Source organism: Haliotis cracherodii, unplaced genomic scaffold (assembly GCF_022045235.1).
Source record: "Haliotis cracherodii isolate W230 unplaced genomic scaffold, xgHalCrac1.p SCAF_23, whole genome shotgun sequence".
NCBI lineage: Eukaryota > Metazoa > Mollusca > Gastropoda > Lepetellida > Haliotidae > Haliotis > Haliotis cracherodii.
In genome coordinates, this window is record NW_027266279.1 from 8,113,553 (window position 1) to 8,132,750 (window position 19,198).

Genomic DNA, 19,198 nt, shown 5'->3' on the forward strand with positions numbered 1-19,198 from the left:
TATGTAGTCGCCAATTTGAAATTAGTGCTGTAAAGCACGAGAAAGCTGCCTTCTGACTGGTCATTCCATTGGTCGGTCAAAGTTCGCGCAAGGTCGGTCTGACGTGACCCGTAATGGGATGTCCTCAGATCTTTGTTTAGCGGTAGCGAGAACTGAGGTCTGATTTTAATGAGATTGGTTCATTACCCGATGAACGTCAGTATGTCACGTGATTACGTTGTCAATCGAGCTTAGAAATACATAACAACTTTAGGGTGATTCCTCAATGTCTAAATATAACATTAACAATCATTTGGGAGAACTGAGAGCGACATCGATTCAGGCTATAATGATGCAGGCTTTGAAGCCAGACAGATCATGTATTTGTCGAAGAGAATGCTCGACTTACCGAAAGAAATCTCTGAGCTCCACACTGTCGTGTATTGCTTCGGTAAGTCCAAACGCGTCGCCTCAAACGGTAATCACCGCCACCAGCAGCACTCAAACACACACCCAAAATTCACAAAACATTAATAGCAATCCATTTTCAGCATCAGTCAGGTCTGGACTTCTTTCCAACGCCAACTTTACTTGGTGCAACTTTTATTTCAAGTGAATGACATTGCCGTAGCCGCCATTTTCTGCCGTTTGTAAAACGAAGGGATGTCACTCATAATGGAATGTTTGGGACGGATGACGTCACGACTCTCCGCGTTGATATAGTTCGCTTTAAATAATTAAAGTTTGATATTAAATGGATTGTTTTGTTATGATTTATAACATTGAGCATCATGGAATTTGATTAACATCTTCATCAGCTGATGAGCGGCCACAAATACAACTTCAATCCTTAAATGATCATTCGCTCTCATGACGTCACGTACAAACGTCACGCCCTCATGAAGTCATGTACAGACGCCAGTATGTAATGATCATTCGCTCTAATGACGTCACATACAGACGCCACTCGCTCTCATGACGTCACGTACAGAGGTCATTTTGTAATGCTCATTCGCTCTAATCACGTCACATACAGACGCCACTTGCTCTCATGACGTCACGTACAGACCTCACTCGCTCTCATGACGTCACATACAGACGTCACTCGCCCTTGTGACGTCATGTTCAGACTCCATTATGTAATGCTCATTCGCTCTATTGACCGCCACGTACAGACGTCGTTATGTAAAGACCATTCGCTCTCATGACGTCACAAACATACGTCACCCGCTCTCATGACGTCACGTACAGACGTCACTCTCTCATAACGTCACGTAGAGACGTCATTATGTAATGATCACTCGCTCTATTGACAATCGCGTAAGACGTCATTATGTAATGATCAGCTCTCATGACGTCTCGTACAGACGTCATTATGTAATTATCATTTGCGCTCATGACGTCACGTACAGACGTCATTACGAAATGCTCATTCGCTCTCGTAACCGTCACGTTCAGAAGTTATTCGCTCTCATGACGCCACGTACAAAGGCTGATTTGTCATGACTGTTGGTTTGTCAGTCACTACAAAAGTAGGTAAGTCATGAATATACGCGTGACTGTCACGTACAGACGTCGATATACCACGATATATGTGTAGACATAAGGCTGTCCAGAGGAGCTAGAACATTGAGGTCTGATATTTGTGTAAGAGGCCTGATATTGGTTCGGTCCCTGCTTCAAAACGCGCAAGTGTTTCCGTGAAAGGGGGAGCTGCACAATTTCCTGTCTACACAATACACTTTGTGTGGGGCTGATCCACCTTGTCCCGCGATGTATTTGGAGGTTAGACCCTCAGGACGAATTGATTTTTTCTTGGGACAAATAAATAATCTCCGCACACACCCTATCATCCCACCACAGCTACCCCCACCCCATCCCGAGAGAGAGAGAAAGAGAGACACAGAGATAGATAGATAGATAGATAGATAGATAGATAGAGTGACACAGAGCGAGAGACAGAGTGAGAGAGACACACACACACACACACAGAGATAGATAGATAGATAGAGTGAGTGACACAGAGCGAGAGACAGGGTGAGAGGGAGAGTGAGAGACCCAGAGAGACACACACAGAGTTTGAGAGAGAGAGAGAGAGAGGGGGGGGGGGGGGGTGCAGGTCATGGGTGTTACAATCTTCATTAAAAGCACCACCAGCATATGGTGCAGACAAACCAAAGGTTCGAATCTAAGACTGCAATCCGGTGAAACCCACGTGACCAAGTGACACCGTGGGTATTCTGGGTAATAATAGGACCTCAGGAATCTTTGTGGGTCGGGTGGTCAGACTCGCTAACTTGACTGACAGCGTGCCCTCGTACCCCGACGGAGTGGATCGTTGCTCATAATATCGATCACTGGACTTTCTGGTCAAGACGTGGTTTATTTATTTACAGGTCGCCATCATATAGCTGGAATATTGCTGAGAGCGGCGTTAAACAACAATACCACACACTGGTCAATTAACGATCTCTCATTGGACAAAGGTCTGTTTTAAATGAAAAAATAAAAGAGCATATCAATAGCGTAGACAATGAAGGGCTCAAGTGGAATGTTTCTAAATCGTGTTTATAAATCACACAACGTCGAGCACGCATCACAAAGTAAACAGCCACCTACACAGTGATGGAATCTCAGCACGTCCCAGAAAGTATTTGTTATCTATTTGGCGGAAAACGGATTATTGAAGTGCTGCTATACAAACTAAAGAAACATCGGCGTGAGCCCGGCGTTCTGAGGCAGCGGTCGGTGTGCGTGCAGCGGAAGAATCCATTACCATCGAACAGGGGATTGCGGGGGAGTGAGTCGCGATGCACGTGGAGTTCATGCCCTGTGTGTTGTCAGTGCTTGGGATTTTTCTTTTGTATATTTAGTATTTTTTTTCTGTGTTTGATTGTTGTTTACCATCGCTCTCGGCAATTATCCAGCTATATAACAGCGGTCTGTAAATAATCTAGTCTCGATCTTCCCAACTGGGGTACGATGACATCGACAACCAAGGAGGCGTATGTGTGTGTTTGGCAGGGGGTGGGGGTGTGGTGGGGGGTGGGGTGGGTGGGTGGGGCAGGGGTGGGGTGGGGTGTAAAGGGTTGTGACTTTTGTAAAAGAAAGGATTATTTTTTCATATGTTCACTGCTTTTTAAAACAAGCAACAACAAATTAATTTCCCAATGATTTCAAGAGAGCATGAAATAATTATTACCCTTTCTTACTGGTTCAAGAATATTTTACTTCATTAGTTGTAAAAATGGTTAGGGGCGGTGTGGTAGCCTAGTGGTTAAAGCGTTCGCCCAACCGCCAAAGGCCAGGGTTCGATTCCCGACATGGGTACAATGTGTGAAGCCCATTTCTGGTGTACCCCACCGTGATATTGCTGGAATATTGCTAAAGACGGCGTAAAACCACACTCACCCACTCACTCACTGTAAAAGTGGAAACGTGTTTTTCTACTTTTTTTATCCTCCTGACGTGTCCTATCTAGCTGTTGTGTTGTGCGGAACCAGACAACAAACTCTTACTTTGTAGGCAAATTGTGTGAGTGGCGGGTGCTACCTGTAGGACAGAACAGGCTTCCCCTTTTCGCGAACACCTGGTGTCATCACTGATTTTCAGTGATCCATTCATATAATTTTCTCCAGTTATTTGCCTTTTGTGCCCTGTCGAAACTTGTTTCGGTGGATAATCAAAAATCCCAAATCAAATTTAAAAGGTAGTTAATCGTTCTACACAACAGTGACCCATTTGATTGATTTTCTAACATTGTTTCAGCAAACACAATCTCATTTAAAATCAGATCTTAGTTCTTGTTATCGCTAAACAAAGATCCGAGGACATCCCGTTGAGATTGCAGCAAACAATATTTGCAAAGTTAAATTGAGTAAACCAATAGACAAATCCAGACTCCTACTGTCACCATCAAGCACACACATTCACTAGAAGTCCAAACACAACTGATGCACACTGCACAAGATGCACACTGCACAAGGTGCACACTCTTTCAAGTGAGTGAGTGGGTATGGTTTTACGCCTCTTTTAGCAATATTCCAGCAATATCACGGCGGAGGACACCAGAAATACGTTTCACACATTGTACCCACGTCGGGAATCGAACCCGGGTCTTCTGCGTGACGAGCGAACGCTTTAACCACTAGGCTACCTGGCCGCCCCAACTCTTTCAAGTAGAACGTCAACAAACGGTTATTCAAACCGATGTTCTGGCACACTGTCTTTTTAACAACGAACAGCTAACGAGACATAATTAGAAGGTATAATGACCTTAATAACAGCAGATCAGCATTGGTGGGACGAATTGCTCTATGCCGAAAACTTTCTTAACAATCAGAAAGAACGAATCTTTGTTCAAATATAAATACCAGTTCAATAATTCGTAATGTATCATTAATGTACTAGTAACAGTCAATCAATTCACAGACCTGACAACCGTTTCACTGAAGGGGCAAAGCAATTCTCAGCGTGTTCTTAGCTTATCGATACCATATGACCTCGTGGCAATGTCGGCCGAGCAAATCAATGAACTACAGTTAAGTTTAGTGAATGGTTCTGGATAGTAACGATTAACCAATAAATATGATAAAAGGAAAATATAAATATGTGTAAGGGTAATATAAAAAAAAATTAAAAGTACCTGAAGTTAATCCATCACCGTATAATCAAATAAGCTCAAGTAAATCAATTATGTTCCATTGGATATCACAAACTTATAAAACGCCTTGTTGCACAGCGGCGATATATAGTCAGCTATGGGGAATAGTGAGTATGGGTTTACGCCGTTTTTAGCAATATTCCAGCAATATCACGGCGGGGGACACCAGAAATGGGCTTCACACATTGTGCCCATTTCGGGAATCGAAACCGGGTCTTCGGCGTGACGAACTAACGCTTTAACTACTAGGCTACCAGACCGCCCCGCTATGGGGAATAACCGACGAGCTACTACTCGTGAGCCAATACTTTATATGACACCGAATACGGCAACTAACGACACCATAACGAATTAATTATGCCGAAAAGTCACAATCTCATACCCTCATCGCACGTGTCATTTCAAAATGAAAACGTAACACAATCGGTATGAACGACACGACAGTACATATGTTTCCTATACAACGTTGAAATGTAGTGGGTGAGTGAGTGATTTTGATTTTACGCCGCTTTTAGCAATATTCCAGCAATATCCTGGCTGGGGACACCAGAAATGGGTTTCACACACATGTAAACACAGACGTTAACAATGGAATATATAATGCACTAAATGTGAACGTTTAAACAAGAATTATAGCTAAAATGGATAGAATGATAATGCCCTCATGGTATCAGAAATCTGTACCTTGATAGCATTCCGTTTTTCCCTAACGGCGGGCTGTTATCTGTTCTATTGCTATTTGACGTCACGTTTCTTGTTTGTGACGTTGTCCTATGTTATGCATCTTCCCGAGGCAAGAGAGTTAGCTGACTTTAAAAGTCCAGTTTCCACCCTTGCCGAACTAGGCTGGAATTCCTGGGCTCGATCGTAGCGCCACCAGTGGATATTACGAGTTATGTCCCTTCTATGCCTCTCCCTATTGACCAATCAGATTCCACCTCTCGTATCACTTGCATTTGCTTCAAACAAAACGGCGGTGCCCAGTCAACCGATCTGATCGATAATCAAGATATATATTGTGATAAAACGTCTCTTACAATCGCGAAGTGCATCAAATCATGTGAGCACCTTGATTAAAAACATGAAAAGATTTAGAAAATATCTGTTGACAACGAGTTGGCTGTGTAAATGCTTTGCAAATCCTGCAATCGACCGAAATCTGCACGACAGTTTACGAACCGGATTTCGATGTCGTTGCGCGATTTTGATTGGACTATGTATAGACTCGTTAGTCCAGCCAAAATGTAACTCCATAATACCAGCCATGTTCGGCAAGGGTGGAAACTGGACTTTTATAGTCAGTTAACTCACTTGCCTCGGGAAGATGATATTATGTTCTGTGACGTTGCTATCTGTAAATCAGTGACCACCATTGTAAGTTTTCTTTCTCTATAATGTTTATTAATAAAGTCACCAACGTGGTTTCCTCAAAGATTAATGTCTCTGGATATCGCAATTGTGATATTAAAACACAGATGCCAAGGTCAACATGGGTCACGATCGTTATGAACAACCTCTCTTCATGGTATTCTTGATATTATACAGCTGTTAAGCATACACGCCGTGCACATTTATTTTCCATTCAATTCATGCAATCACTCATTTCTTCCATAAATATATAATATATCTTCAGAAATAGAACTTACAACTGTCAGGAGAGTCAGCTACCATTCCGTTCATTCGAAAATAGTCCGACTCATGTTAATCAAAGTTGATAGGAATCCAAGAGACTACGAAGTTGTGCGTTTGAAATAGGAAAGTTAATTAAAGGAAATTACCTGCCTAGCTGGTTGCCGCTGACCCCATACTTGTTAACTTTGAAGCTCTGTCGGTCTCTCTTTTCACAACTTAGATTTCGGAAGAGAGATTGGCAAGTTCAAACACACACAATCTGGTTCACCTGCATAAAACTAATTGAAGCCTGCTACACAAGTGAAGTTACCATCCGTTACCATCCGTTACCACAAGCTGATAGCAACTGGGCTATCAAATTTCGATAGATTGGTTTCGATCGAGGATAAGTTGTTTTTACTGACGGATGTTGTTTGGGATCAATTTAGCTACCACCGTGATATACCTGGAATGGAAGAAGCTCATCCTTCTCCAGAGGTCGACTCTCAAACTGAGGGTTACTGGTTTGTCAACTCCAAACTCGTCTGACCTTACACGATGTAGTGTTCACATCATCTTACATATGTAGTGTTCACATCATCTTACACGATGTAGTGTTCACATTACCTCACACGATGTAGTGTTCACATCACCTTACACGATGTAGTGTTCACATCATCTTACACGATGTAGTGTTCACATTACCTCACACGATGTAGTGTTCACATCACCTCACATGATGTAGTGTTCACATCACCTTACACGATGTAGTGTTCACATCACCTCACACGATGTAGTGTTCACATCACCTTACACGATGTAGTGTTCACATCACCTTACACGATGTAGTGTTCACATCACCTTCCACGATGTAGTGTTCACATCATCTTACACGATGTAGTGTTTACATCACTTCACACGATGTACTGTTCACAAGATGTTACTGCTCGCGTCGCATTTCAAAAGTCTCGACTCTCGACTGGTAACTATGGTAACCAATGTTAACCCATGTGAACCCAATAGCGGCATTTTCGGTTGAACAGAGGTGGCCATGCCTACGGAATCCCTGGGGTGCGGTGCCCTGGTCAGCAACCTAAAAGTGACGTCATCGTCAAAGTAATTAGTCTCATTTGTGGATTCAGTCGTGAAAAAATAGTATTTTAATGAGTATAATTAACTAGGTAATTTGATAGTATATATGTATTCTGATCGGCGTCGGGGAAATTTAACTTTCCATTGTTGATAGGCATACTTCAGTGAGTGAGGGAGTTGGCTATGGACAGTATTCCAGTTATATCACGGCGTGTCAGCTGAATGTGGGAGGAAAACCCGAAGTGATGTTGACCTCAGACGTTTACCACTTCGGCGAAACCCATTAGCACGGGTATGGTGCTGACAATCAAAGAAACATAATTGGTGCTAACGTCGATTCGATCCCACAATAACTGTGACCCCCTTTTCATCACAAGGTGGGGGCGGTGGGGTAGTCCAGTGGTTAAAGCATTGTCTCGTCACCAGGGTTCGATTCCCCACATGGGTACAATGTGTGAAACCCATTTCTGGTGTGCCCGCCGTGATATTGCTGGAATAGTGTTAATCGCGGCGTAAAACCATATTCACTCACTCATCACAAGGCTATGAGATCAATCCAAGCAGAGCGTGACGTGTTTTTATTGACACTGCTTATATTTAACGGCAGCTGTGAATCAGATGGTGGGTGAGGCCCATATGTTACTAACAGGCACACATGAAAGCTATAAATTCATGGGCTGATATTATCGGTACTATAACTTAGCAGAAACCATCTGGCCCCAGTGACCGCAACTTCTACATTCTCCCGCTGTGAAGATAACAACCAGTTGCTAAATACGTCCTACACTTCATTTGCTAGTCTGTCTTACAGACCCTGATACAAATATATATCAAATACAGCCCATGCAAGTCTATAATGTTTGGCAAGTCTAGATTACTGCAGTATCTGAAAATGAAGAGAGTCACTGGGCTCCCTTATATTATATTTTCATATATAAGATAACTGAACAACTGTTTTTTCTGTACGATATGTTCATTTCAGAGACTAGATGTTAGTCTATTCATTTGCATACAACCGAGGGAACAAGAAGTGAGTGAGTGAGTGAGTGAGTGAGTGAGTGAGTGAGTTGGTGAGTGAGTGAGTTGGTGAGTGAGTGAGTGAGTGAGTGAGTGAGTGAGTGAGTGAGTGAGTGAGTAAGTATGCTTTTACGCCGCTTTTAGCAACATTCCAGCAATATCACGGCGGGGGACACCAGAAACGAGCTTCACACATTGTACCCATGTCGGGAATCGAACCCGGGTCTTCGGCGTGACGAGCGAACGCTTTAACCACTAGGCTACCCGACCGCCACGAGTGAGTGAGTGAGTGAGTGAGTGAGTGGGAAGTGTGGTAGGCATACAATATAGTTTTTACAGGGTTTCAGTCTAAATAATCATCCTAATTAAAGTAGTATTTCGAATGTCGTTCGTTTGTGTTTATTGTTTAACGCCGCACTCGGCAATATTCCAGCTATATGACGACGGTCTGTAAATAATTAAGTCGGGCCAGACTAACCAGTGATTGACATCATGAGCATCGATCTTCGCAATTTGGATACGATGCCATGCATGATTAACCAAGTCAGCGAGCCTGACCACCCGATCCCGTTAGTAGCCCCTAACGGCAAGCATGGGTTGCTGGAGACCTATTCAAACCTGGATCTTCACGAGTGTATTTGAAATGAATCCATTTAACACCTACATTGGTGTTACTCTACCACCCTATAAATAATAGTAGTTAGTTTGGTTTTATGCCTATCACGGCATCACACAATATACCATGCAGGGAATCGAGCCCGTTTCTTCAGCATGACGCTTTAACCACTTGGCTACCCCGCCATACCCTTACTAGAAAACCATAGTATCTTCAGTAAGGTTAAACTTCCCTGACCATTGATAGCACCATAAAGACGGGCTTCGTTGGATATGATCCAGCAATAACACGGATGCCTACATAATGATGATAAAAACAACAACAATAATAATAATAAGAAGAAGAATAATTTCGTATTCTTTTGGTGTTGTTGATTTGAAGAAACAAGAAATTCAGGGTATTGACACCCTCAAGCGAAGAATCATGGCAGACAATAGATCCCACCACCCTCGCTCTTCCCTCAATCGCTAATATTTACCAAGTATGATGGGAGGGCGTGGATTGGCTCTTCATGTGGAGGCTCTTCATTATAGAATTGTTTTGTGCACTTTTGCACACATTTATTTCTCTGATGATCCTCTTGTGAAACATGTCAAGACTCGTGATGAAAACAAGGCATTCCACAGTTTTCAAAAACGAGCCAAGGATGTGGGACATAATCTCAATGTCAGTGTTGATGTTGTTGATGGTTCCGTACTGCTGGACGGTACAGAAATGACTGTCAACCAAGCGAAGTCCCATATCAAGTCGGCCCCGACTCAGTTTTTCAAGGAGAGGCTTTCTGAACGACCACTGAATCGAGTTTATGTGCAGTGTGTTGAGAAGATCAGCAATCCTGCAGAGTCCTCCGCTTGGATGAAGTCGGCTGGTCTGAAAAGTGAAACAGAAGGCTTTCTGTTTGCTGCTCAGGACCAGTCACTTCCCCCTTGAAACCGTCAATGTGTGATTATGAATCAAAATGTAAATATGAAATGTAGATGAGGCAAGGAATTAAATGAGACTGTCCAACACATTGTCAGTGGATGCCCAGCTTTGGCAAAAAACACAGTATCTTAAGCGACATGATGGTGTAGCTCGATCATTTTATGACCGTCTTCGCCATGCTTGTGGTTTTGACACAGAGGTCCATCCATGGTACGACCCGGAATATGTGGAGGGCGTCATGGAAAATGATAAATACAAATTCTTTGAAAAAGGACCGTATACAGCCTCAAATGTATCCAAGCCAACAAACCTGATCTTGCCTTCCTTTGTGATACATCCAATGCAATCATGTATATCATTGAAGTTTCTGTCCCTTTCGACACTAATGTGATTGACAAGAGTCAGGAAAGTCATGGCAAATATGCCGAACTCGCTTTCGAAATGTCATGCTTGCATCCCAAATAACAAGTTGTCCGACTCCCCATTGTTCTCGGTGCCTTTGGTTTGGTACCTCCCAATCTGTTGACTGACATTGGGAGAGTACCCGGGTTTGCTTCCAGGAATACAGTCCTTCTGAAAATCTGGGTAATGCAGAAGGCCGCAGTGTTGGGGAGTCTTCGCATTCAAAAGTTCTGGGTGGGTTTGACCAGGCAGTGCTTCCTGGGAGAAGCCCCATTCGCTGTCTGGGCTGCGTACAGAGGGGGCAAGGGCCCTGAGCTGATGATAAGCCTAACCAGTCTGACTGTGCCAGATTCACCAAAACCCTCTTTACTGCATTTGTTTTTTTAATCTGTTCATCATCATCATCATCATCATCATCATCATCATCATCATCATCATCATCATCCGGATAACAAGGGTTGGGCTGTTTGACATGAAATGTCCGGATAACTGAGGCTAATTATAAAGGAGGTTAATTATACATAACCAAATCATCCGGAATATCGAGGTTGAGTTGTACATGATTAAATAAGTCAGATCAACGATGTCCCTTTACAAATAAACTTACCTCAAATGAAAACCGAAGCCTACAGTTTGTAACGAACTCTGTACTCGCCAAGGGTCCAACATAACACATGGATTGACACACATACAGGCACATAGGTAAAATATATTTTTGATATATACAAACAACTACATTTAAATTGAAAAGGAGCCCCAGTGAGCTTGGAGATTCAGAACCTGTGGAAAATCTAGAATTGTTCAGTTATAGATATAGCATTACAGTAAGGTCTGGGCGAGAGGGAATATACCACGGTTCAAGGACTGAGGCAGACTTAGCGTGCGGCATGGGCTTATAGTGTTGCAGGGTGTATCTCACTGAACGCACACACAAGCTAATCAGCGAATCAATAATAGCTTCTTTACCTGCCTCCGTCCGTCTTGTAACAAGAAGATATACCAGAGAATGGGCCGAGAGGTAAATGATAAAAGGAGAGGGTAAATATTTTACATCAACACCAAAAGGAGAGGGTAAAACATCAACACCACAGAATAACCACAGCCGAAACAGATTCCAACGGGCGTAAAGAAATGATGAATGAAAATTGAAAATCATTGATGACACCAGGTGTTCACGAAACCGCTTGCACCCGCCAATCAATAATGTGTGGGAAGTAATACAGAATGGGAAATATAATGCATCCATTCTGCGCGACACTCATACTCAAATAAGGGCCAGATGGACAAATCAAAACAGCTGAGACGTTTGCAGTTAGTATGTTTGTCTGTTGGTTGTTTAACGCCGCACTCTGTGTGTTCCAGCTATATGATGGCGGTCTGTAAATAATCGAGTCTGGTCCAGACAAGCCAGTGATTGACATCATGAGCATCGATCCACGAAATTGAGAAACGATGACATGCATCAACCGAGTCAGCAAGCCTGACTACCCGATCCCGTTAGTCGCCTCTTACAAGCAAAGTCGCCTTTCACGGCAAGCGTGTTTTGCTGAAAACCTATTCTACCCCGGATCTTCACGGGTCAGATGTTTGCAAAAAAGCGGGTTTGTTATTTGTCAAAATAACCAGTGAACATGGGATTCGGACACACAACCACGCCTCTGTTCGTTCTGATCGACCAACACTCTGCAAAACATTGACTTTCATTCTTTGAAACTTATGCTCAGAAGTCCTGGTTCTGAGTGTGCGACTTGGATGTATGTTCCGACTAGTTGGTCTCTTGGAATACCATGCATATTTCTGTCGGTTTCTGTAATTGCCCTGACGGAGATCCCTGGAGTGCATGCAGACGGTTGAACTCCGTCTCGACAAAGCTATCTTAGTACAAGTATTAAATTCCTATTCTCTAGCACGGCCCCCGTAGTCTGATTGAGAACAGATTCACTGCACCTCGTGCCCGTCGGGAAAAAAACAAACTATTTTAATGTGGATCGGTTGGTTACAATGTCTGACCTGCCTCTCTGTAATCTCGCGGCATGGATATCTGCTCATATTATCGACCACTGGGCGGACTCCATGGTTACCAGACCTGTTATAGCGGGAATATTTCGAAGTATTTCTTATACAACGCCTTTAGTTTCCAGGAATATGAGGGGTGTGTGTGTGTGTGTGTGTGTGGGGGGGGGGGGGGGGGGGGGGGGGGGGGTGGACTTCACACATTGTACCCATGGTGGGGAATCGAACCCGGGTCTTTGGCGATCGAGCGAACACTTTAACGACGAGGCTACCTCATCGCCCCCGGTAGTAGTAGTAGTAGTAGTAGTAGTAGTAGTAGTAGTAGCAGTAGTAGTTGTAGTAGTAGTAGTAATTTCTACAACCCTGGATAGACATGTACGTGTGCGAATCGAACAAACGCCAAACACGGCCGGACATGGGAGATAACTTTGCTTTAGAGCTGAACGGCAACTTCACCACAGAGTCAAACAAATGTATAGGGTCAGGGAATCCTGGGAGCAAAGGGACGCAACTCTTCACAGCGAGTTACGGCTTGGGTTACTCACGCCACCAAATGAATCACACAAATGGTTGTTAACAGAATTCACAATAACAATCGCATCAGTGAAAATAAACATGTTTCTTCTCCGAGAAAACAAACAGCAAGTTTTACAGTGATGACTGATTGTAGGAGCCGTACAATGATGAAATACGACAGCTGTGCTCGCCCACGCGTTACCGGCGGACAAAAAACAGTTATATATCGAAGGACACAAAACAATTTCCCGCGAAATTATCCTCGAAATAAATATGTCTTTATCCTATATGATGAAACTCATCACCTACGCTGTACACTGCATCATTCATAAAATGGGTGGAGCGTAGCCAAGTGGTTAAAGCGTTAGTTCGGCAGGCCTAAGGCCCGGGTTCGATTCCCGCCGTGGTATTGTTACAATATTGCTAAAAGCGGCGTAAAACCATACTCATTCACCAACGCGGTTTTCCTGCATGTTTGTACAGACGCAGATTCATCAGAAAGTCCATTGTACGATTACGACAATATCATGAACATTTGTCAATGAATCACTATTCAACAGTGATGATACCAGATGTTCGTGAAAAGATGAGCATATCCAGCCCAACCGATGGCAGGTCACAAACACACGCAAAGGCAAGTCAATTGTTCATTCATATCTAATCCCGCTGTGTGTAGACGAATACATCCTTCTTATTGAGGATGCCTGCTGATGTCTAGCCACTGCGCAACTCGAACTGTCGTATGTGTGTGTTGTGTGTTGTGTGTTGTGTTATGGGGCTGTACTGAGGACATATCTTAAGTCGATCTATCGCACAGATGGAATGTTGCGCAGGCATTAGAATGCAGGGATCCCTCGTTATTTGATTTGAGCGAGTGGGTAGGGGAAATAGGCGTCTAGTATTGAACCTACATGCGCACTCTTTTATTACTACAAAAAGTAGGCTTCCTCGACGCCCTTTTCAACTGAACAATTACATAAAATTACATAGATTAATAATACCTGTATTATAAAACGGTTTCGGTGGCATCCGTTTGATTTGAATAGGTTTTTTAGAACAAAGAATATATTTATTTAGCTCCACCAAACAATCTTTACATTTTCACTAATAACACACAAAAATGACGTTTGTGCATTTTCAGCAAAACAAACTATCTATTTTGTTACACCACTCCCTAGAAACTATTCCTTTTGGGCATGTTTCTGAACAAACTATTCATTTACCCCCCGCCCCCAACCCCCGACCCCCTACCCCCAACACACACACCACACCCTTAGAAAATGATCACCTTAGTTAATTAATACAAACAAGCCGACCCCCTTAGCGTATCATTAGTCAGTAGTCCTACCTTGTGAAACATTCAGTGTAAACTGAGAACATTTGTAAGACGAGCTTGAACCGATTCCTCATTTGTCCACAGCGTAATTAAGACGTCATCGAGGCTCTTTTGTTCAGTGCTTGTGGAGGGATCTCCTTGAAACTGAGTGAGTTGTTGGTACTTAGAGTGCGAGTGTACCTTGTGACCTCCATTCCAAAGGCAGTTCCACAGTATGCATCGGTCGGACTGAAGGTGAATACAGTGTGTCTCACGGAAGAAAGAAGCGCTTCCTCATCTTCTGAGAAACAAATTAATATTTTTCGTGGAAAAGATACAACTGGAATTATCTTTGAATTCAAACTGACCTTATTTCAACAAATATATGTTCCTTTTTCTGTGGAAGGTATAAAGTTTAGTTTGAACTGCGTATGGTTCATTACGGCAAGACCATTCCGCCATTGCTGTCTCGGTTGGCTAGAATGGCTGATCGGGCTGACGATGTCCCATCTTGCAGCTAGAGCAAGCCTCCAACATACCACACATATTACACAGACATCCTTGAGATAGTTCCCTGGCTTCAGGCAGAGCTTATTGCTTTGCCTCCTCGAACGCTATTTAACCCAGAAATGTCCATAACAGCCCCATTGTTGCCAACCGATCCCCGTTGTAGCCCGCTACGCCAGCATGACGGGCGTCAGCACTCACTGGGTCGCATTTAGAAAATATTTATTACTGGTGAGTGAATGAGTGATTATGGTTCTAAGAAGCTTTCAGCAACCTCGTTATAACGGGGACACGGAAACAGGCTTCACGCAATATTATGTACCATATAGATTCCGGCGAGATGAACGAGGGCTCAGCCAATATGGTACCAACCATTACAACATGAAGAGTTTTTCATAACCTATCCTTCCACAATAACACCGGGAGACCTGTGAAGATCCGGGGTAGAATACGTCTTCAGCAACCCATGCTTGCTGTAACAGGCAACTATGCTTGTCGTAAGAGGCGACTAACGGGAATGGGTGGTCAGGCTCTCTGACTTGGTTGATGCATGTCATCGTATACTAACTGCTTGGACCGATGCTCATGATATCAATCACTAGATTTTCTGGTCCAGATTATTTACAGACTGCCGTCATATAGCTGGAATATTGGTGAGTGCGGCGTTTAACAACAAATACACAAACAAACAAACCTAACACCAAGAAACGTCAGAGTGAGTGAGTGAGTTGGGTGTAACTCTGCTTTTAACAGTATTCCAGTCATATCACGGCGTGTCAGCTTAATGTGGGAGGAAAGCCCAAAGTAATGCAGGTCTCAGACGTTTACCACTTTGGTGAAACCCACAAGCACGGGTATGGTGCTGACAAATCTAGAAACATAATCGGGGCGAACCGGGATTCGATCATAAGTTTCTGCACAGCTCATTCCACGCCCTAGACGGCTGCGCCACCAGCGTCCCGGTCAACGTCGGCAACAGCACTGAAATGAGCAAGCCACATTGGCTTCCGGTCGCTCGCTAGTTCCAAGTCACAGTCTACACACTCGTTGAGATACCGTATGTCTAGATCGGTTTGCTATACCGGAGTTTGCATTCGCATGGTATTTATATCACAAGTGAAGTCAGTAGCGAATCTACGTTATCAGACGGATATAACTCCAACATACATGCCAGTCTTCAGTCACTGCGTATCATATGCTCAGTATAGTTTCTGCATCTAAATGTTGTTTAATTGCCTAGGCTGATTATCAAATAGTGAATCCTTCCCATCTCACCAAAGCTGTAATTGCTTCTTTGTTGAATGAATGGGTCCTTTACAGTCTACTCCATCAGAGCGGATCAGTATTTTGGAAGGTTGGAAAACGGATGATTTTAGAAAAAATTATAATTGAATCCCGACAAAAAATTCGCATGAAGGCATGTTTGTTAAGCGTAACTCATGTTGTGTTTTTTTATGGATAAGTGAGTGAATGTTATTTTAGACCGCAGTCAGCAATATTTCATTGATGACGGTATTGCAATATTATAGAAATAGTCGATATCAACCATGACATGGTTTACGTCGGTGACATCAAGAGACTATGTGGATTCCGGAGGTAGATTAGAATGAATAGATTGAGATGATTTCTCCATGTCCTGATGGCGGTACATAATTACCGTCGTGTCAGCCGATCAGACTCAAAATCACGCTTGGATATCAAATGAGTGATGTATCATCCTTGCGCTGTATATTCGAGGGTACGGCTGTGTGTAGTCATCAGTCTGCACTTAGGTCAACCGTATGAATCAGGAGACCTAGTGACCCCCCCCCCCCCCCCCACACACACACACACATACGTTCACTCACACACACAGCACTCACTCACACACACACATACATATATACACACACCACTCTCTCACACACACACCACTCACTCACACATACACTAACACACACTTTCTCTGTCACACTCACACTCTCTCTCTCTCACACACATACACACACACACACACACGCTGATAACACACACACACATACACACACACACAATCCTCACAGCAGTGTTCCTATTTATTTCACACAGATGTTTACCACGGTGCAATAGACACCGGAATGTAATTATTGCCCTTGAGGAATTAATCTCGAATAGTTCTTCTTGAAGGAACATCTGCTTCGGCTATACCGAAGTCGAGTATGACGGAAACTGAATACATCGACCACAATTGTAACAGCCTTGAGAAATGTAGTTCATGAGAATGGTATTATTTAATCTGTGTCTTAAACATCCTGGAATTCGACACATTCAGAGTTACCAAAGTAAAAAGCGCAGTCCGTGATTATTCAAGATTCAGGTTTGGTTGACTGTTTAAGCCTTACCCAAATGGTACTTCAGTGTTACTTATAAGATTGAGAGCGAGCGCAAACAGTCATGAGTCGAACTGTTACTTATAAAATGTTGGCTGTTATTTGGCTTTCACGCCGGGGAGATAAAATGTAAGCATAACCACCGCTACAACCATACATGCTCTTTTTGCAAATGAAAACAGGTGGACTTGTGTCAATCGATTTTTCCTGAAGCTCAGGAAATGTAGTCGTCTGCTCACGGCTTAGGATCTGCCGACGGAGTTGTGTTACACAAGAGAATCACAGTTTTTGAAGAAACTTTGCGAAACGAGTGCTGATGAGTTATCAAGCAGAGAGCATCCCTGCTCCGAGTTTGGGTTATATTTAGACGCTGGAATTGTCGTCTGCTCCGAAAACCCTCAACTGCAGTACACATAACAACAAATCTCGTTCTACACAAAACTAAAGAGGAAGTGGTGAAAACTGGAATGTCTACTCACGATTTGCACGAATATTTCCGAGACCGGTTGAAGCAGACGACAGTTGGTGGTCGAGCAGACGACGAGAATGCATCCACGAAACGAAGACAGTCAGCGACTGCACAACTCGACAGCTGTAGCATAGGCAAGCAAGTGACCTACAACCACACAATCAATGTTCTGTGAACTCACAGCCTTGGCATAACACTACAGAAGGTGCACGCGACGAAGGTGGGGGGAGGGGACGAAGGTAGAGGAGGAGGGGGGGGGGGGGGGGACGGACATGGATGGGGGTGGGGTTTTGGAGCATGATCATACGGGATAGGTGTGTTTTTCTTGACAAAAACGTTGTTCCGATGTTTGTAACTAGGGTGACCTTGATTGTGACCGTGATATTGATGACACCTGAGATTGTTCTAATGATCGCGATGGGGAAGGATTATAAAAGTTGTAATAGAGCTTTCGTTTTGATGGTATTCATCGTGGGTTCGAGAAAAACGAGTTTCTTCTAACTAATCTTCAGAGGCGGATCAAATTTTTTTTATAGCGACGAATGTGTCAAAACTATAAAATATTCACATTAGTCGGTATGAACATTTTGAATTCTTTATCAATTCTGAATTCTTAAAACTCTTTAAAGGTGAATTCTGATGACATGGTACTTCAAAATACAAATCCTTGCCAATATATTTATCACTAGGGCCGATATTTATTTTGTGAAAAGTGGGGACGACCTACTCCTCACTGTTTGGATATATCGAACGGCAAAACCTCGTTGAAACTCGACATCCAGGAACTCGCTACATCGCTTTAATACATCAGTCATGTAGAAACCCGACATCCAGAAACTCGCTACATCGCTTTAATACATCAGTCACTTACAAACTCGACATCCAGAAACTCGCTACATCGCTTTAATACATCAGTCACTTACAAACTCGACATCCAGAAACTCGCTACATCGCTTTAATACATCAGTCATGTAGAAACTCGACATCCAGAAACTCGCTACATCGCTTTAATACATCGGCCACTAAGACCCTCGCGAACAGGAACTCGCTACATCGCTTACATCAGTCACTTAGAAACTCGACATCCAGGGACTCGCTACATCGCTTTAATACATCAGTCACTTACAAACTCGACATCCAGAAACTCGCTACATCGCTTTAATACATCAGTCACGTAGAAACTCGACATCCAGAAACTCGCTACATCGCTTTAATACATCAGTCACGTAAAAACTCGACATCCAGAAACTCGCTACATCGCTTTAATACATCGGCCACTAAGACCCTCGCGAACAGGAACTCGCTACATTGCTTACATCAGTCACTTACAAACTCGACATCCAGGGACTCGCTACATCGCTTTAATACATCAGTCACGTAGAAACTCGACATCTAGGAACTCGCTACATCGCTTTAATACATCAGTCACATGGAAACTCGACATCCAGAAACTCGCTACATCGCTTTAATACATCAGTCACTTACAAACTCTACATCCAGGAACTCGCAACATCTCTTTAATACATCAGTCACGTAGAACCCCGAAATCCAGAAACTCGCTACATCGCTTTAATACATCAGTCACGTAGAAACTCGACATTCAGGAACTCGCTACATCGCTTTAATACATCAGTCACGTAGAAACTCGACATCCAGAAGCTCGCTACATCGCTTTAATACATCAGTCACGTAGAAACTCGACATCCAGGAACTCGCTACATGGCTT

General features: G+C 43.3%; 1 protein-coding gene across 1 annotated transcript in view; it reads right to left on the reverse strand.

Annotated features, from left to right (window-relative positions):
* LOC139471539 (uncharacterized) overlaps positions 1–17,594 on the reverse strand; it is a 70,201-nt gene extending 52,607 nt beyond the window's left edge. Inside the window, exon 1 of the mRNA XM_071253916.1 lies at positions 17,483–17,594. The gene's annotated coding sequence lies outside the window, so the exon portion shown is untranslated. The remainder of the gene's footprint in view (positions 1–17,482) is intronic.
* Positions 17,595–19,198: the final 1,604 nt, after the last annotated feature.